The 9754-nt window shown below is 41.0% G+C and overlaps 1 protein-coding gene and 1 long non-coding RNA gene across 5 annotated transcripts in view; one reads left to right on the top strand and one right to left on the bottom strand.

Annotated features, from left to right (window-relative positions):
- IL13RA1 (interleukin 13 receptor subunit alpha 1) overlaps window positions 1–9754 on the top strand; it is a 39300-nt gene that overhangs the window by 2688 nt on the left and 26858 nt on the right. The gene's annotated exons all lie outside the window — the stretch shown is intronic.
- Window positions 2806–5992, bottom strand: LOC112547791 (uncharacterized). The gene is made up of 2 exons (XR_012906968.1): window positions 5558–5992; window positions 2806–2952 (listed from the first exon to the last, which is right to left on the bottom strand). It is a non-coding gene; the product is annotated as an uncharacterized LOC112547791 (long non-coding RNA).

Below are 9754 nucleotides of genomic sequence, written 5' to 3'. Positions count from 1 at the left end.
CCCAGTGATTTTGATGTTCCTTGTATTTGTTAATAAGAACAAGGAAAAAAATGGATGGAAAAACAATCTGAAAAGCGTGCATGTGCATCTGTCCTGTGGGGGGGGGGGGGGAGGCAAGTATAAAGGAGTAAAATTCAGAACTAGTTATATCATATAATTTAATGCTAAATAACTTACTTCTTATCAGTCTATAACACAAACTATCTATAAGGCTAACTCCAGCTTCTGCAAGTTTTTTGTCAATGCAGACTGTATGCTAGTGTAGAGTCCAGCAGAAATCATGAGAGGCTCAGATGTTAGATGAGGATAATTTTGGTGGAGCTCTGGGGGAGGAGAGGCAGAGGTTCAATATTTAATCAAGTTGTATTTTGTATAACTGGTGGTAGTATTTCTGATACTGGAAAGTTTGGCATTGAAATCAAGGTTAATTCACTGATGTAATCTTGGCTACTGTTAATCTTGGAAATCTTACTGATGATGTATCTTGGACCGAAATAAAATATTACTTTTTTTAGGTTTTTTAAATGAAAAAAATCTTAGGCTTTGAATTAAACCATTGATTTTCTTTCCCTGTTTTTATAAATAATAAGATTGTGGAATCTCCTTCACTGGAGATATTACATAGAAGGTTAGATAGACATCTATTAAGGATGATCTAGATCAGTGTTTCTTAATAAGCGGTGCAAGTACCCTTAGGGTACTCGAGAGGAGTCTGGGGGGTACATCAACACAACTGAAATTTGGAGAAAACTGATTTTTTTTAAAAAGTTTTCCAGCGCTTTATTATTTTTGTACTTTTTACACCCAAAGATTTCATCTCCCGCCCGGCTACGATTAAGTTGTTTAAACAAATGTGTTGCAATGGTAGAAAAAAAAAAAGTGTGTGTCTGAAAACTGTAGGTACTGGGGGTACTTATACATGTTTTTGTTTTGTTTAAAAAGGGGTACTCTATTAAAAAAAAGGTTGAGAAACACTGATCTAGATGGTGCTTGCAAGGGACTTGGTGAGCTCTTGAGGTCCCTTCCTATTCTAATATTCTGTGATTCTATTCTATGATTCTATACATTTTTCATCTTAAAGGAGTGTCACTACATCACTGTGCACACCTTTAGAAGAGTTGGAATAATGATTCATATATATAAATGTATTGTTCTCCTTCAGAGAAAGTTGGAGTCCCCTCATAGTTATTGATAAGTTCTATCTTTGATCTACTTCTTCTTTCACTTTCATAATTACTGTTGAGGTGCCATTACCAGCTCATCTAATATTCTGTCAAACTTTCTAACGCTATAATAATTTACTTAAATTAGATATCTTAATTGTATCAAATATTTAAATCATGGCTTGCAAAACAAATATTAAAGTAGAAAGCTTCTTAAATTGGGTGCTAACTGTGTGGATTTAATAGTATATATGTATTGAATCATTTTGGAAAATGAGAAGGGAAAAAAATGTGGAACATAGGCTCACATGTTAAGCAACGATCCGCCTGAAAGAGCCATCTTCTAGTGGGGCCCCTTTCAGGGCCAGCACTGCAAACTCTAGTGCACTTCTCAGTATACTGCAGTTTAATATTGACCAAATATCGACAACAAAATTACAAACTCCACCCACATCTAATCTTGCTCTAGGAGATGCACTCTACTACTGACGTGCAAATATCAGTTCCAGGCTTATTCAAATTGCAGTCAGTATGCGATCTTATGTTAGAGAAGAGCTGTCCTCTGTCACTGTACTGACATCTGGCCCAAATACCATTGTAGAATGGCAGGTAATCAAGATGAATGAGTTTGCACTAATTAATATCAATAGATCTCCATCAGCCAGCTAGCCAGCCTCTCTACTCCACCCACCTTTCCGGGTCTTTCCATCTACTCTAGTGACTTCTGTTTCCATCAAGTCTGTTGGTGTTACTTTAAACCCATAGCTGGAGCGAATCTAATGGTGTGGGCATCAGTCACTGACCTATAACTCCTCTATGGCCCAAGACAAACTCCCAGCTTTCATAGTAGCAGATGGGCTACAGGTTCTTCGCCCAGCATCACTTTTTCACCTTCTAGACATCTGCCTTCAGTGGTCACAGAGGAAATTACTTGAAGCTTTTCTGAATTCTCAGCATCTGCTGTATTTGATCACCAGGGCATGCAGCTATTAACAATGGCTGACAGAAGGTCTCATGGAATTTTCTGAAAGCTTGGTGTGAGGTCTTTCAGGCAGAACTAGATACATTTATAAGCAAACTGGCTGATTGGATTTACATAAGAACATAAGAACGGCCGTACTGGGTCAGACCAAAGGTCCTTCTAGCCCAGTATCCTGTCTGCCGACAGTGGCCAGCACCAGGTGCCCCAGAGAGTGTGGACCGAAGACAATGATCAAGTGATTTGTCTCCTGCCATCTCTCTCCAGCCTCTGACAAACAGAGGCCAAGGACACCATTTTATCTCATGGCTAACAGCCTTTTATGGACCTAACCTCCATGAAATTATCTAGCTTCTCTTTAAACTCTATTATAGTCCTAGCCTTCACAGCCTCCTCTGGCAAGGAGTTCCACAGGTTGACTACACGCTGTGTGAAGAAGAACTTTCTTTTATTAGTTTTAAACCTGCTACCCATTAATTTCATTTGGTGTCCTCTAGTTCTTCTATTTAGGGAACTAATAAATAACTTTTCTTTATCGGCCCTCTCCACACCACTCATGATTTTATAGACCTCTATCATATCCCCCCTCGGTCTCCTCTTTTCTAAACTGATTTGACATGCTCAACCAATATAAATGACTCCCAACAAACTTTCTGCCATGAGTGCCATTTCAGGGGTTTTTTTTCTTTCTTTTTTTTTTTTTAGGGGGAGGCAACTTAATTGTCATCTTAGGGGCCACTTAGGCACTTAAATGCTAGGCTTTTGGCAGATAATGTAGCAGTCAGTTGACAGGAACCTTGTATCTGATTCCTATATAAAAGAAAAATAAAGAAATATTAGACCCACTAGGCTCTAATAATAACATATTCTGACATCTTGTGGCAGGTCACTTAAGGGACACTGTTAAGTTTAAAACTTTAATATATATATTCTTACCTTGTTACTAACTCTGTGGAGGGAGAGCAAGACCCATCAGAACTCCTGGTGTCTGTCTCAGCTCTAGGAGAGGAGTGGGGTCTATTGGGATATAGTGGGGGCAAATATATCTGGATTCCATGTAAGAACATCACAACAGCCATACTGAGGGAAAACAAAGGTCCATCTAGCCCCGTATGCTGTCTGCCAACAGTAGCAAATGCCATGTTCATAGGAAATGAATATAACAGGCAACCAGTGGGTGATTCATCCCATCACCCATCCCCACCGGCAAGCAGAGGTGAGAGACAAACAGAACATGATGTTGGATCTCTGTCCACCATGTCTTATAGCCATCAAAGGACCTATGCTCCATGAATGTATCTTGGTTTTGGTTTTTAGTCCTGTTAGAGTCTTGACCTTCACTTCTCTTGCACAGAGTAGCACAGGTTTACTATGAAGAAATACTGTATATATTTGTTCATTAGCCCATTTGTTTATACTATACTAACACTATATTTTAGCAGTTGGCAAACTTCAGTTTGTGACTTGTCAAGGCAAGTTGCTGGCATGTCAGGATGTTTTATTTACCTGGAGCCCCGCAGCTCCCTGTGTCTGCGATTCATGGCTCCTGGCCAACAGGAGCGGTGGGAAATGGTAGCTAGCACATGCTTCAGCCTGCGCCGCTTCTTGCAGCTCCCATTGACTGGGAATGGCAAATTGCAGCCACTACGAGATGAAGGGCACTATACCTGTGAACACTCCAGGTAAACAACACAACCCAGTGCACCACCAGCTTATCCCTGATGGGTTGGGAGTTACAGTTTGCTCAGCCCTGTTGAAGATCACCATGATGGAAAGTCCATTCTGGATTCGCTTTTTTAGAAAAATGCTAAAAAATTTTTTAAAAATTATGTAAATGTTATATTTGTTATGTTATAATTGATATAAATGTCTGGATATTGATAATATCATTTTTCTCATTATGCCCATGTAAATGATTTAAAAACGTGCTTCTCTAAAGTTCAATTTTCCTAGTCCTAGTTTGTTTTTTCTAGTATTGTTCTTCTAAAGGATTATATTATAATTATCTGTATTTTTATAGCACATACTTACATTGCTCGTAAAATATTTCGATGTCAATACTTCATACATTTAAAGTTGCAAACTTTTTTTTAGTGGAATAGATTGCTTTTAAATTAATGCCAAAGAGCAGTGCTGTAGACCTGCATGACATTTGACCCATCCGTTTCACAAAATGCTAGACCTTACAAGTCAATCAGAAAAATACAGTGAATAATACTGCTATGGCTCTGATGTCGGTCTGCTATTGTATAATTTGATCTCTTTATGCACGTTGACTACTGGATCTCTTACATCTCTAGCCAGTCTGAAAATATAATGCACAGAATCCATTAAATCTGTAATAAAATTTAAATAGCCTGTTATCGCATAGACATGCCAATCTACAGGACTGCTTTGAAATAAACAATGAACAATTATAATTTGACAATGATAAAGCAGGTGACATTCCTTTCTAATGTCCTATAAAATCTATAACTAAATTATTTTTTAAGATTTTTATACTAGTATTTAAAATGAGCAATTCTGAAATCAAAAGAAAACTGCTCATCATGCAGTGTTCAAACTTAAATTGTTGAATACACAGAAGCAAACAATAATTGTGCTGCTGCTCACGAGTTCTATATCAATGAGAAGCATGTAAAAGAATGGCAAAAAAATAAAACAACACAAAGACACGCAAAGAAACAAGAAAAAATGTCCAGTGATGTGACTTCATTTCCTGGGCTGGAAAAAGAGCTCAGTGATCAAGGTTTTGAATGTTAACAAAATGGGCACCTCGGCACTAGAACTGGATTTCATCTGTGTGCTCTGAAAATGAAGTCAGTAAAGTCATCAATGTTTGTCACATCGGTGAATCGGAGTACTCGCTTCATGAATCGTCATGGTTTCTGTCTTCATCAGCACACAAAAATAGCACAAAAGCTGCTGAGTGACTTGGAAGAAAAAAATCAAATCTTTCAAAACGTTTATTATAAAATATTGAAAGGAATAGCATTTGAGCTGTCTCAAATAGAAAATATGGATGAAACGCCACTGACATTCAATCTCCCAAACAACAGGACGGTAACTGGTGTTGGTGAAAAAACAGTTTTAATTAAAACCACTGGCCATGAAAAAAAATCCAGTGATTTTTAGCTTGTTTGGCCAATGGATCAAAACTTCCTCCTGTTATTGTTTTTAAAAGAAAACCTGTCTAAAAATATGAAATTTCCCGGGGTGTGTCATATGCTCACATGAAAGAGGATGGATGGATGAAAGTGAATGGCTGGAAAAAGCGTGGAATGAGAAACCATGAGAACATCTCAAGAAACCTGCTATGCTTGTCTGGGACATAGTCAAGGCACACAAGATGGATGAGGTAAAACAGGTAGCAAACAAAACAAAACTACTTTGGCTGTAATGCCTAGAGGCTTACCTTCTGTTCTACAACCACAGGATGTCTGCCTGAACAAATCCTTTAAGACAGGCTACGCAAAATGTGGTCTGACTAGATGTGCTCAGGCATGACGAAGTTGACAAAAAGCGTGAATCTTATGAAGCCTGAAATCAATCTGGTTGTTCAGTGGATCAAGCATACATGGGAGTTCATTCCCTTGGAAATTATAGAAAAGTCATTTTGGACATGCTGTATCAGCAGTGCACTTGATGGCTCAGAGGACAATGCCATATTTGCTGACCACACAATGGAGGATGATGAGTCTCAGGACCATACTGCCGGCATCTATATTGACAATGCAGGAGCAGCTATGACTGAAGCTGAGTTTCATGAACAGTTTGGTGAATTGGAGCCTTTGGAGGATTTTAAAAGGGCAAATCTAGTGCCCATCTATAAAAAGGGAAATAAAAACAACCCAGGAAACTACAGACCAGTCAGTTTAACTTCTGTGCCAGGAAAGATAATGGAGGAAGTAATTAAGGAAACCATCTGCAAACACTTGGAAGGTGGGAAGGTGAGAGGGAACAGCCAGCATGGATTTGTAAAGAACAAATCATGTCAAACCAATCTGATAGCTTTCTTTGATAGGATAACGAGCCTTGTGGATAAGGGAGAAGCGGTGGATGTGGTATACCTAGACTTTAGTAAGGCATTTGATACAGTCTTGCATGACATTCTTATCAATAAACTAGGCAAATACAACTTAGATGGGGCTACTATAAGGTGGGTGAATAACTGGCTGGATAACCGTTCCCAGAGAGTAGTTATTAATGGTTCACAATCCTGGTGGAAAGGTATAACAAGTGGGGTTCCGCAGGGGTCTGTTTTGAGACTGGTTCTGTCTTCATCAACAATTTAGATACCAGCATAAAGAGGACGCTTATTAAGTTTGCAGATGATACCAAGCTAGGAGGGGTTGCAACTGCTGTGGAGGATAGGGTCAAAATGATCAGGACAAATTGGAGAAATAGTCTGCAGTAAACAGGATGAAGTTTAAGAAGGAGAAATGCAAAGTGCTCCACTTAGGAAGGAACAATCAGTTTCACACATACAGAATGGGAAGTGACTGTCTAGGAAGAAGTACGGCAGAAAGGTATCTAGGGGTTATAGTGGACCACAAGCTAAATATGAGTCAACAGTGTGTCGCTGTTGCAAAAAAAGCAAACATGATTCTGGGATGCATTAACAGAAGTGTTGTGAGCAAGGCAAGAGAAGTCATTCTAACACTCTACTCTGCACTGATTAGGCCTCAGTTGGAGTATTGTGTCCAGTTCTGGGCACCGCATTTCAAGAAGGATGTGGAGAAATTGGAGAGGATCCAGAGAACAATGATTAAAGGTCTAGAAAACATGACCTATGAAGGAAGACTGAAAGATCTGGGCTTGTTTAGTTTGGAAAAGAGAAGATTGAGGGGGGACATGATAGCCATTTTCAGGTCTCTAAAAGAGTGTCATAAGGAGGAGGGAGAAAACTTGTTCATCTTGGCCTCTGAGGATAGACCAAGAAGCAATGGGCTTAAACTGCAGCAAGGGAGGTTTAGGTTGGACATTAGGAAAAAGTTCCTACCTGTCAGGGTAGTTAAACACTGGAATTAATTGCCTAGGGAGGTTGTGGACTCTCCATCTCTGGAGATATTTAAGAGCAGTTTAGATAAATGTCTATCAGGGATGGTCTAGACCAGTGGTCACCAACCAGTAGATTGGGATCCTCTGACAACTGATCCTGACTGGGTTGGCTAAGAAACTGTCAAGCACTGGAGTAGCCCCTCCACCCACTGTCTTGCTGCTCCTGCTCTCTGCCTTGGAGCTGCTCCCCTGGGAGACTTCTGCTTGCTGTGCAGGGCATGGGAGTGAGAAGATGGAGGCGCTAATGTCAGGGTGTCCTTGCTGCCCCCCCACTTCTGTACCCTCTCTCCACAGAGGAAGAATGGGATGGCGGGAGCTTGGCAGTGCAACTTTCTGTCACTCTCACACACTGTGTGTGTGTGTGTGTCATTCTCACAAACACCCACTTACTGTCCTTCTCTCTCATCTCCCAACCCAACACATACGTGGAGGTTTGTTGTTGTTACTGCTTTTACTGCTTGCAAAATGGGTTATTTTTGAGTTTTGACTGGTCTGTGCATTTCATCATTTTCATTTCTCTCTTACACTTAAATATAGTAGGGAGTTCTAAAATAACTAACCTGTTGTGGCTGGAGTAATTATCCCTGTAGTAATTGCTGCTCCTGGACATGGCTGGCATGTCCCTGTAGTCCCTGAGAAATGCAGAGGAGGCAGTCTCCACATGCTGTCCTGGCCTGCAGACACGACACCTGCAGCTCCCATTGATCAATAATGGGGAGCTTTGGCCAGTAGAAGCTGTGAGCTCAGTACCTGTAGATGAGGAGGTAGCACATGGCACCATGGAACCGTTGCTGTACATGCCAGCTGCTTTCAAGAGTGGTGCAGGGCCAAGGAAGGAATAAACCTACCTTAACCCTACTGCTCCACCACCAAGAAGCTGTCTCAGTTAAACGACGCCCAGCCAGGAGCCTGCTTCCTGAACTCCTGTCCCAGCCCTGAACCTCCTCATATACCCAACCTCCTGCCCCAGGCATGAGTCCCCCTTCACCCAAGCTCCTTCCTAGAGCTTGCACCTTGAACCCCATCCTGGGCTTAGCCCTGAGCCCCTCCCACACTCCAAACTTCTTGGGCCAAGACCAGAGCTTGCACCCAAACCCCTACCACAGCCTGGTGAAAGTAAATGAGGAGAGGGAGGAAGGGGGAATGGAGTGAGCAGGATAAGACCTTGGAGAAGGAGTTGAGCAGGGGCAGGACCTCAAAAAAGGGGTGGGAAGGAAGTGGGGAAAAGGGTATTTGGGTCTGAGGTAAATCTTACATTGCACTTATTGAAAAAGCGATTTTGTGGTTAAAAAGGTTGAAGACCCCTGATCTAGACAGTACTGGGTCCTGCCTTGAGGTCAGAGGACTGGACTCGATGAGCTCTTGAGGTCCCTTCCAGTCCTAGTATTCTATGATTTAATAAATAAATTCATTAGAATGATATGAGACTTTAAAAACATGGACTGTAATTTTGAAGGTATGTGAATACAAATTTTATTAGCTATTCTAACAGGTTTCTTTTAGATTATATTAAAATAACTTAGATAAACCTTTTGCGTGTTTCTTGTGACTCCAACTTTTAAAATACTTTTAAAGCTGGGTCAGCAGACTTTAGCTCTTGGCTCCTTAGGGCAAGCCATGGGTGCGCCGGGATGTTTTGTGTACTTGGAGCGTCCGCAGACGGCACAGAGTCCCTCAGTTCCCAGGGGCAGCTGTTCACCATTCCCGGCCAATGGGAGTTGCGGGAAGCTGTGCGGACCAATCAACGTACTGGCTGCCATTCCCGTTGGCCAGGAATGGCGAACTGCTGCCACTGAAAGCTGAGAGGTTCCAAGCCTGCAGATGCTCTAGGAACACACAACTTCCTGGTGAGCCAACGGCCTACCCTGAGGGACCAAGAGCAGAAGTTTGCCAACTCCTGATCTACAATGACAGTATAGCCTGTTCATAAGCCAACCCCCGTTCTTTGATGCTTCACATTATAACCAAAAAAATTGGCTCGCGAACGGGTATATTTGGTACTTTCTTTTATTTGTTTTTATATCTACTGCTTATTAATTTTGTTGAGTAACTCCTAGTTCCTATAACAAAAGGAAAACCCATGTAGCACTTTAAAGACTAACAAGATGGTTTATTAGGTGATGAGCTTTCGTGGGCCAGACCCACTTCCTCAGATCATATTCTGAAGGAGAATTGGCATGACCATATATACCAAAGGAATACAATGAAAAAAGTGATATATTCCTGTTCGTCCAGAAATATAATTTATGCCATCATGTGCCAACAGTGTCCTTCTGCTATCTATATCGGACAGACTTCTCAGACACTTTGCCAAAGAATTAATGCCCACAAATCAGACATCAGACATCTTCACAAGGAAAAACCTGTCAGTTTGCATTTCAACCTACCTGGACATAGTCTTAATGACCTTACTACATGCATCTTACTTCAAAGAGACTTTAACACGAAAATACAGAGCGAAACTTCAGAACTTTCATTCATGCTTAAATTTGACACTTTCCGAATGGGCCTTAACAAAGATGCTAATTACCTTACACATTACAAAGACAGC

The sequence above is a fragment of the Pelodiscus sinensis genome, chromosome 13 (genome assembly GCF_049634645.1).
Source record: "Pelodiscus sinensis isolate JC-2024 chromosome 13, ASM4963464v1, whole genome shotgun sequence".
Taxonomy (NCBI): domain Eukaryota; kingdom Metazoa; phylum Chordata; order Testudines; family Trionychidae; genus Pelodiscus; species Pelodiscus sinensis.
Note: the sequence above shows the minus strand (reverse complement) of the source record. Positions and strands in the feature narration are given on the sequence as shown.